Source organism: Tachypleus tridentatus, chromosome 11 (assembly GCF_004210375.1).
Source record: "Tachypleus tridentatus isolate NWPU-2018 chromosome 11, ASM421037v1, whole genome shotgun sequence".
NCBI classification, from domain to species: Eukaryota; Metazoa; Arthropoda; class Merostomata; order Xiphosura; family Limulidae; genus Tachypleus; species Tachypleus tridentatus.
In genome coordinates, this window is record NC_134835.1 from 986,095 (window position 1) to 995,178 (window position 9,084).

A 9,084-nucleotide genomic window follows, 5' to 3' on the forward strand; every position below is an offset into this window, starting at 1 on the left:
TAACAGTATATTAAAACTGTTTTATTGACTTATATTTTAATAAAAATAGTCTATTCTGACGTTTAAAACATTTATTTAGCAGGTACTCAGAGGTAAAAGGAATCATGTTACTAAGTTTAAAAATATATATTGTATACCGGACCATAGATCCGAGGTTCCATGTTTAGAGATAGACTGTGCACACTTCTATTTCACATACAGCGAATTTAATGTGAAAAATTGTACCACGTATTTATGCAGAGGTAGGTGCGTTATAAAAGTGACTGTCAAATAACATTATTTAGTTGGAGTATCATATAGAGTGGTGTTGACTGGCTTTTATTCCCCCTTCATTCTATCATTTCGAAATTAGGAACGGCAAGAAAACAAAGCCCCTCAGCAGCTTTAGGAAAAATTCAATAAGTAACAAACAGAGAAAAAAAAATCATTGTAAATTATATGAATAGTAAACGATTGTTCCTACACACAAATAAAAACTAAAAACAGAAATATCGTCGTTTAGAGAAAACGAAATCTTAATGTGTTGATAAACAGCTTTTCTTTGTTCTGATTAACGTCATTACTTTCTCTCTCTCTATCTTTTAACAGAACACAATGAGCTGTCTTCACCCTGTTCACTTCTTGAAACGAATTCCGGGTTCAGCAATACAATTTTGTTATACTGACATTGTTTATTGACATTTGTTACAGTGATTTTAATTTTGTTTTGTTTCTTGATAGTTTATTTGCTAAGTTTTAACAAAATTATAGTAGAGGAAACGAATTTCCTTATAAATCAGGTTTGTTTGTTTTAAAGTAATCAAAACATGAAGTAAAATAAAAGCAGCAATGATAAAATAAAAATTTATAAACTATGTTTTTCTTTGTAACTGTACTAGTTATCAAATAGTTTAAGTAACGATAAAGATGTAACTGTACTACATACCAACTAGTTTATGTAACGATATAGATGTAACTGTACTACTTATCAAATTGTTTATGTAGCGATATAGATGTAACTGTACTACTTATCAATGGTTTATGTAACGATATAGATGTAACTGTACTACATATCATATAGTTTATGTAACGATATAGATGTAACTGTACTAGATATCATATAGTTTATGTAACGATAAAGATGTAACTGTACTACATATCATATAGTTTATGTAACGATATAGATGTAACTGTACTACATGTCATATAGTTTATGTAACGATATAGATGTAACTGTACTACTTATCAAATAGTTTATGTAACGATATAGATGTAACTGTACTACATATCAAATAGTTTATGTAACGATATACATGTAACTGTACTACATATCATATAGTTTATGTAACGATATACATGTAACTGTACTACATACCAAATAGTTTATGTAACGATATAGATGTAACTGTACTACTTATCAAATAGTTTATGTAACGATATAGATGTAACTGTACTACTTATCAAATAGTTTATGTAACGATATAGAATTACATAGTGGGTAAGAAGAACGGCCCGGCTCCCAGCCCTCCCAGCCGTGGGGGTGTATAATGTGACGGTCAATCCCACTATTCGTTGGTAAAAGAGTAGCCCAAGAGTTGGCGGTGGGTGGTGATGACTAGCTGCCTTCCCTCTAGTCTTACACTGCTAAATTAGGGACGGCTAGCACAGATAGCCCTCGAGTAGCTTTGTGCAGAAATTCCCAAACAAACAAACAAAAGGTAAGAAGAAATTTTGGTGTCATAACCATAGGATATTGCAATGAAAGGAAGTTTTCAAGCACACACTTCTCCACATACATACTAATTGAATGTGCTTTTATTTGAGGATCTCACTGTCTGACATTTGTAGAGGAATAAATTCACTTGAAAATACCACAAATAGATTTATCACATAGTGTATGTATACTAGTCCTGGCTTGAGCTATTGAGTTGAACAAGTTTATAGAATTGCTTTTCTTTGAAGGCATGCTATTTTCTATAGAATGAAGTACATTGTGAAAAAAGGAAAGTTTACTCGTGAAGAGAGACAGTTGTATGAGGGAGTTGTCGAGTGGAGACGATTCCTCCCGTAAATATTGAAAATAAAGTTATTAAAACACGTAAACACGAATCATGTTAAAACAAAGCAAAGTTCAATTTTGATTAAAACTTAAATAGCGTTTAAAAAACCAATATCCTTGAAAAAACTAAAAAAACATTTGTAAAGTGGACAGTGTCACCATCCCCAATGGTACTGTCCAGGGACAGGGGTAAACCTTTGGATAAAACACGTCTAAAACGGTACCGTCGTTCAAAGTCGTAATGATGGTACGACAGTAAAGTGTGGACTATTGCGACTTGAGTGTCACATAGACCACACACTGGAGCAACAGTCCTGGATAAAAGAAAACGATGAGTTAAAAACTGTGACCAATGTGTAGTCTAATTAAAGCAACCTCCTCCTTCGATTCTTGCGCAAACAAGGCGACAAAAGACTAATAGAGGGTTTTATCTGGAAAAGACTGTTATCATGCTGCTCACTCCAAGTCGACTGCCAACTGGCACAGAGTCGAGCCTTGAATACAGGACCATAGTTTATGTTTGGAAAAGGCACAGTAGTAATAACGCCAGAGCAGATAAACTCAGCTGCGATGTCAGCGAGCTCGTTCTCGAGAACACTAACGCGTCCTAGTGTCCAGAAGAACTGGATAAAAGTAAATGTTAAAGATAAACTGGTCAGTCCTGTTTTGAATGTCGGCGAGAACAGGGTGAAAACCTAATGTAAAGCGATTCCTGAGCCAGTAGAGAGTTAAGCAAGTCGGTAGAAATAGTACAATTTGACCATTGCTTAGCTTCTATATGATCCAGGACAAAAGAAATGGCATACAGTTTGGCAGTGAACACAGAAATTATAGAGAGGATTCTGCACTCAACCATCGAACGACAACAAACTATGGCAGAGCCCACATAGTAACCTGATTTTGAACCATCCGTATAAAATGGAAAAATGGTTCAAAATGTGCTTAGCAAACAGAAGATGGTGCTTCCAAAAAGAAGTACCCACCTTTCTCAAACGACTCGAAAAAAGGTCACACTTGGGAATGGTAATAAGCCTTGGTGGGAGGGGCTGACCAGAGGATAGAGCAATATTATCCAAGAACAGAACCAATTTACCTAAATGTGCCTGGATCCGAAGGCCAAAAAGAATCTTGTCCCAAATGATTTTGGAACTGGTGATAGAAGAGATATTTGTTGAGAATTTAATCCAAGATTCTTTTTGTCTTTTATGTCTTAATTGTCGACCATATGCGCGTGCTTGCTGAAAAGTAATGTGGTTCGAAAGTGTGGAATATCTATGAAAGGTATCCCAGGCCCGTTTTTGAGCCTTGCATGCTGTGTGGCATTGTGGATTCCGCGACGGACAAGTATACCATGGAAAATGTGTCGAGGTTTTATGTATAGATTGAAGTGTTGCTTGGATAGTAAAGTTAGTTACCGCTGCCACACATTTGTCTATTGATGGCTAATTGAAGATGGCAGGATCAAATTCCGAGAAAATAGTGAGAGGGACAACTGGCTTGGTCCAGCTCCCGCCGAGACACGCGAACCTCGTGGCACCGACCAAGGCCATTCTCTCTCAAAATGATATGAAAATGATCACTGCCCTGTGGGTTTCTGTCATCCTTACATAAAAGGTCAGGAAAAGTAAAGAGGACTAGATCAAGAGATCAATAGCAGTAAAACTCTGACTAAATGCATGAAAATATATACAAACACCGGTACTGAAGAAAAAATGTTGTGATCCGAGAGCATATGCTCTACGGAATTTCCTCTCCCATCAATATCAGCACCTCTCCAGAAGGAAATACGTTCATTTAGGTCCCTCAAGAGTAAAACAGAAGACAGCAACTGTTCAACGAGAGCATCAAGAAATGTTTCCTATAAAGACACACAGGATGGTAAGAATTAATCAGTGCTTTAATATGATCCAGATCTGAACATAAACCGCGACAGTTCCACTGTATCAAAATGACCATTTTTACTCATGTGCTGGAGAATTGGGTCGAGAGTGTTTCTGTTTTCGACTACGTTTATTTATTAGAAGGAAGTTTATCGACCAGCATGGATCCTGCCTTGGGTTCATTGGGCAGGTCTCTATCGTTGGAAGAAGATTCCAGCGTCTGAGGGCGTGAACGAATTATTATTCTGCATCTCAGAGCCAGAGATGAAGATGGACACAAGGAAACGCCAGAACTCAAAGTCAAAGGAAGCAGGTCTGGACAGCAACTGGAAGAAATGTTTGGGACAGAAAGGGAAGTAGACGTTGACTCGTCTAGTCTCTTAATCATGGAGGGCAAAAGATTATTGAGATGAGTTGAAAATTAGTCTGTTAGAGGCACGGACAGATCTGTCTGCACTCTCACAGTAGCAGTGGAATGGAATGCAGCAGCATTGTCTTAGATGGAGTTTGGGACATTAATTTCTGAGCCTCCAAATAAATGATATTATTTACAGTCTTTAAACGTTGTACTTCTTTCTCCTCCACCCAATTAGGAAAGAAATAAAGTATAAAGTGGTGTGAACCATTACAGTTAACACAGTGTAGTTCAAGTTTACACACCTAGGCGTCGTGGTCTTTGCCACCAAGACGAGCATGTGTTAATGATCCACGACAAAAGGCCTTTGAATGTCTAAATCTCTGGCACTGAAAACATCAGAGAAGATTTGAAATATATGGCCTAACTTTACAAGTTAAGTATTCTGCTTTGATAATGGCAGGTGGAGGTGGCGATGCGAACGACAACATAATTACATTTGTAGGTACCATAATTCCACCTTTCCAAGTGGAGACTCGATGCACTGCAGAAACACCTTCACTGGAGAAACCAGAGAGAATCCCTGGCTGGGGAATGTTCTTTAAATTCCTGTCCTGGAAGAATTAAAAGTTACATGGGAATAACCTCGATGTGTATATGCCTAATGCTCCTCGAATTCAGATGTTGTGATGCAGATGTTTCCACCAAAATGTTTCCAGATTGTAACTTTCTCACTGATTTGGGGAAGCCAGCAAGTCCCTCTAATCCCTTTCGAATAAAATTTAACATTTAACATAAAAAATAACATTTGCACTAAGGATTTCTCGGATAAAGAGTGCATGATTAGAAATCGAGGTACAAAATCTTACTGAGACGGTGACTGTACAACAGATTCGTCCATGCGTGGTCACTTTCTGATTATATTTTTTTAGTTTATATTTACTTTTTTTTAAATATAGTTGTCAATAATTAAGGGAATATATTTCAGTGCCCATTTACCTCACCCATAACGGAGCCCTACGAATGAACGCGCTCAAATGCCAATCAAGGACATTGCAGCAATGCCATGGTTTCTTGAGCACTATACCCAAACACTAGCATCACTCACAATGTTCACAACACTTGTTGAGAACGTCTATTACAGATACTCGGGTGACCCTCGCCTAAGTGGACCAGCTGACTGACCCTGGAAGGCCACCTCAAGCTCGCTCGTCTACAGGGATTCAAGGCTAAAGTGGTGTTTTATGGTTAGACCCCTCAACCACTAGGATCCTCTCCTCCTCTTCACAGGTCGCCACGCACGGCAAACACGTAGATGGATGTTTAGATCCCAGAGAAAGTAAAGTGAAAGAACATAACCTTCTCCAATCAGTGGACTCAAAAGACAGCGAAATATGGTCTTCCTATGAGAAAACAGACAGACAGACTTTCTCTGAGAGGTCCCTTCACCATGTACAGGAATCTACACTGAGAGGCCGAGATATGGTCTAGGACCTTTACCCATGATATGAAGGCCCATGAAGTTTATTGACTTTCGAGCGGAACGGAAGTGCAGTAAAATATCGACAGTTTCGCTATTTCATGACTTTAAGGTTAAATGTTGTTAACAAAAAAATCTTTTTAAGAGCATACTATAATAGAAACAAAACATTAAATTTCCGCAAAATAAATATTTAATTGTTCTTAACTTTATAAATATGTTTTTGTGTGATTTTTTATGATTCCGTATATTAACTGGTGTTACTATACTACTTATTGGTAATAATATTTGTATGAATTTTTTTACAATTCTTTATTTCTAAATATGTACATTCAAATAAAACTCCAATGCGCTAATGAGCAATATGGCCACAAGAGGTATAGGCCTAACTTTAAATTTTCATGGAATCGAGATTAATTTCATGGTTACCAAAACAATCTTCTTTATCATTAAAGTAGAGATAAGTAAATAACTTTAATTTTAAATTTAAATAATCTAAAGTTTATCATCATTGTCTTTTTTTACATATTAAAATATTTTTGTGATTTTGTTTTTATAAAAACACACAACACCTGTGAAGATAATAAGCGTAATAATCTTATTTATGTTGGTTAGAAAAAGACGTCTTTTGGCTTACAAAAATTCAGTTGCATTCGTTACTGTCAGGTTAAAGTAGTATCTGAGAAATATTTTAGTGGTAGGTTTATGTTTGTTTAAATGATCGAAACTATAAATCTTCTGTCAAGGTTTTTTAATACAGCAAGAATAAAACTCTAAAGTTATTACACATAATTATTCAAATAAGGTTCCTAACGCCTAACGTAGGCCTAACCGTTTTACCTAGGTTCATCAAATTAACGTTCCAATAAGAACGACACTAAGTTCTGTATTTTTAAATTACTTTTTAGCTTCTTTTCTTTAATTTTAGAACTTGAGTTAGGAGTCAGGTTAAACCCTAGGAAAATACCTTCCTTGTGATCAGCTCTAATGTTATAGTTTTTTTGATAACTTAGAACTAGCTTCAAACAAAAATTTCAAATTTCAAAACACTACCTTCTCAAACGATTCAGTTTTCGAATATAGATAAAAAAAATGTTTCGGTTGTCGAACATAAACTCGGTTCCCGAAGCAAGCTGTCGTGGCCCGAAATAACCCGACTGATGACGTAATGCGTAATTTTTGGAGGTTGCAAACGGATTAATTTAATTTACAGTATTTTTTATAGGAAAAATTGATTCAGTTTTTGAACAGCTTTCTGGAATGGATTAAATTAGAGAACCGAGGTACCACTGTGTAATAAAACATTACAATTTAAAGGAAATCTATTCATAAATAAAGTAATATGAAAGTAACCACTTTATCTGGAACCTTTAATATTTCAAACATTATATATGCAAAAACGGCTGGTTTGGGTTGAGAAAATATTTTACATACAAGTATTTTACATACAAACCAGCCGTTTTTGCATATATATTTCTCTACAAGTGGGTTTTTTCGACATCACTGATTTAAAACATTAGCATTAGTTTATAAAAGTTTACACTGCTGAAGCTTATGTTAACTTTAACCGCGATTACTTATAACCGAAAACTCGTGTAACAAAACATAAGGTATGGTTTTGTTTTTTTCCTATTGTGTAAGGAAACTTAGAAATTAGGATTTACTTTTTTATCGTGTTTTGAAATGTACGGAGCTTGTAACATTAATCAGCTACTCGGTCATTCGTTTTTCATAGATGCGGTTACTAATTACGCCACTTCTTGTCTTGTGACGTTCCCATTGTTGGTTTTGTGATCACGTGACAATACTTAAGATAAAAGCGTGAAAGACGTTACCGTTAGAAACTATATTGATTTACAGTTCTTAATTACGCACCCAAGATATCATTCAGAACAGTATTTTTTCATGCCAGGTTCCAGTGTGATATTTGAAATTGAATTAAGTCTTTTAAATATTTTAATCGTTTTTATAATTTGAATTTACTATTCTTAGCTGCTATTCTCATCAATACCATTTTTAAATTATCAGATATTTCGGCTTGTTATGTATTTTCTGTTGCATTTCGTAAACATATTTGTGTAAAATCCATAATAAATGTAATTTTTGCCACTCTGAAATGTGTTGCCTATTTAGCACTTTTCTTAAATCACTACAGTCAATGAGGCACATGTATATTTTAAATCTCTCTCTCTTTTGCTTTGTTTTGGTCACCTTACATGTGCAATGTGCAAGCATGTCATGCATTTTTTTTTACTTTTTTGAAATGTAGTACTTTTGAGAACTTTCTAGTTGTTCAGAATAGTGTGCAGAGTTTATATAACACGTTATTTGTTTGATTTGAATTTTCGCACAGTTACATGAGGGCTATCTGCGCTAACCATCCCTAATTTAGCAGAGTAAGACAAGAGGAAAGGCAGCTAGTCATCATCACCCACCGCCAACTTTTGGACTGCTCTTTTACCAACGAATAGTGGGATTGACAGCGCTTTATAACGCCCCCCAGGCTGAAAAGGCGAGCACGTTTGGTGTGATAGGGATTCGAACCCACGACATTCAGATTACAAGTCGAATACCTTAACCACCTGGCCATGCCAGGCCAACAAGTAGTCAAAACGGTTATTAAGTTACTTCTACTCCTGTTATCTGTTGCTCAGTTCGTGGTTTCGTATGAAAGTAAAGAGCAGTTTTCTTCAACAACAGTTCAGATGCTTTCAAGGCGACAACCTCCCTTTATTTTCTGTTGGGAATTACCAGTCAAGTTAATGGCAGAATTCGCTCTGCAGGACTATGACAGTGCTGCTTTAATGTGATGTTGGAACATAGTTTAATATTATTTAATATTAAACAATATGATACATGCTTCATTCAGTAGAATTTGGAGAGGAATTAGACAGTTTAGATATGTAAGAGCACATGTATTTCAAATTAAACAAGTACTCACTCTGTGTTGTATTTTAAAAAGGATTGTTTATTTTATTTCTGTTTATTTGCAATTTTTTTACAACTGCTAGAAATCCCATCTTTTTTCACACACAAGTACCAGTGGTATGATGTTGAGCATATGCGAATCAGAGTTAAGACTAATGTGGAAATGTGACAAGGTCTCGCCACAATCGTTCCTTTATATATATTGTACGCTTTTTTGCATGCAGACAACATTACAATGGTGATTATTTGGTCACTTGATTAAATACTCTGACTCCCTACCTGAGTCATTCTTGACAGTCATTAGTCAAAACTGGACTGATGTATCAATGAGGACTCTGCACGTTAGGTGTCAAAACACTTGAATATGCAAATACCTCATGAAGAGGTGTGTTTGTCAAAGCTC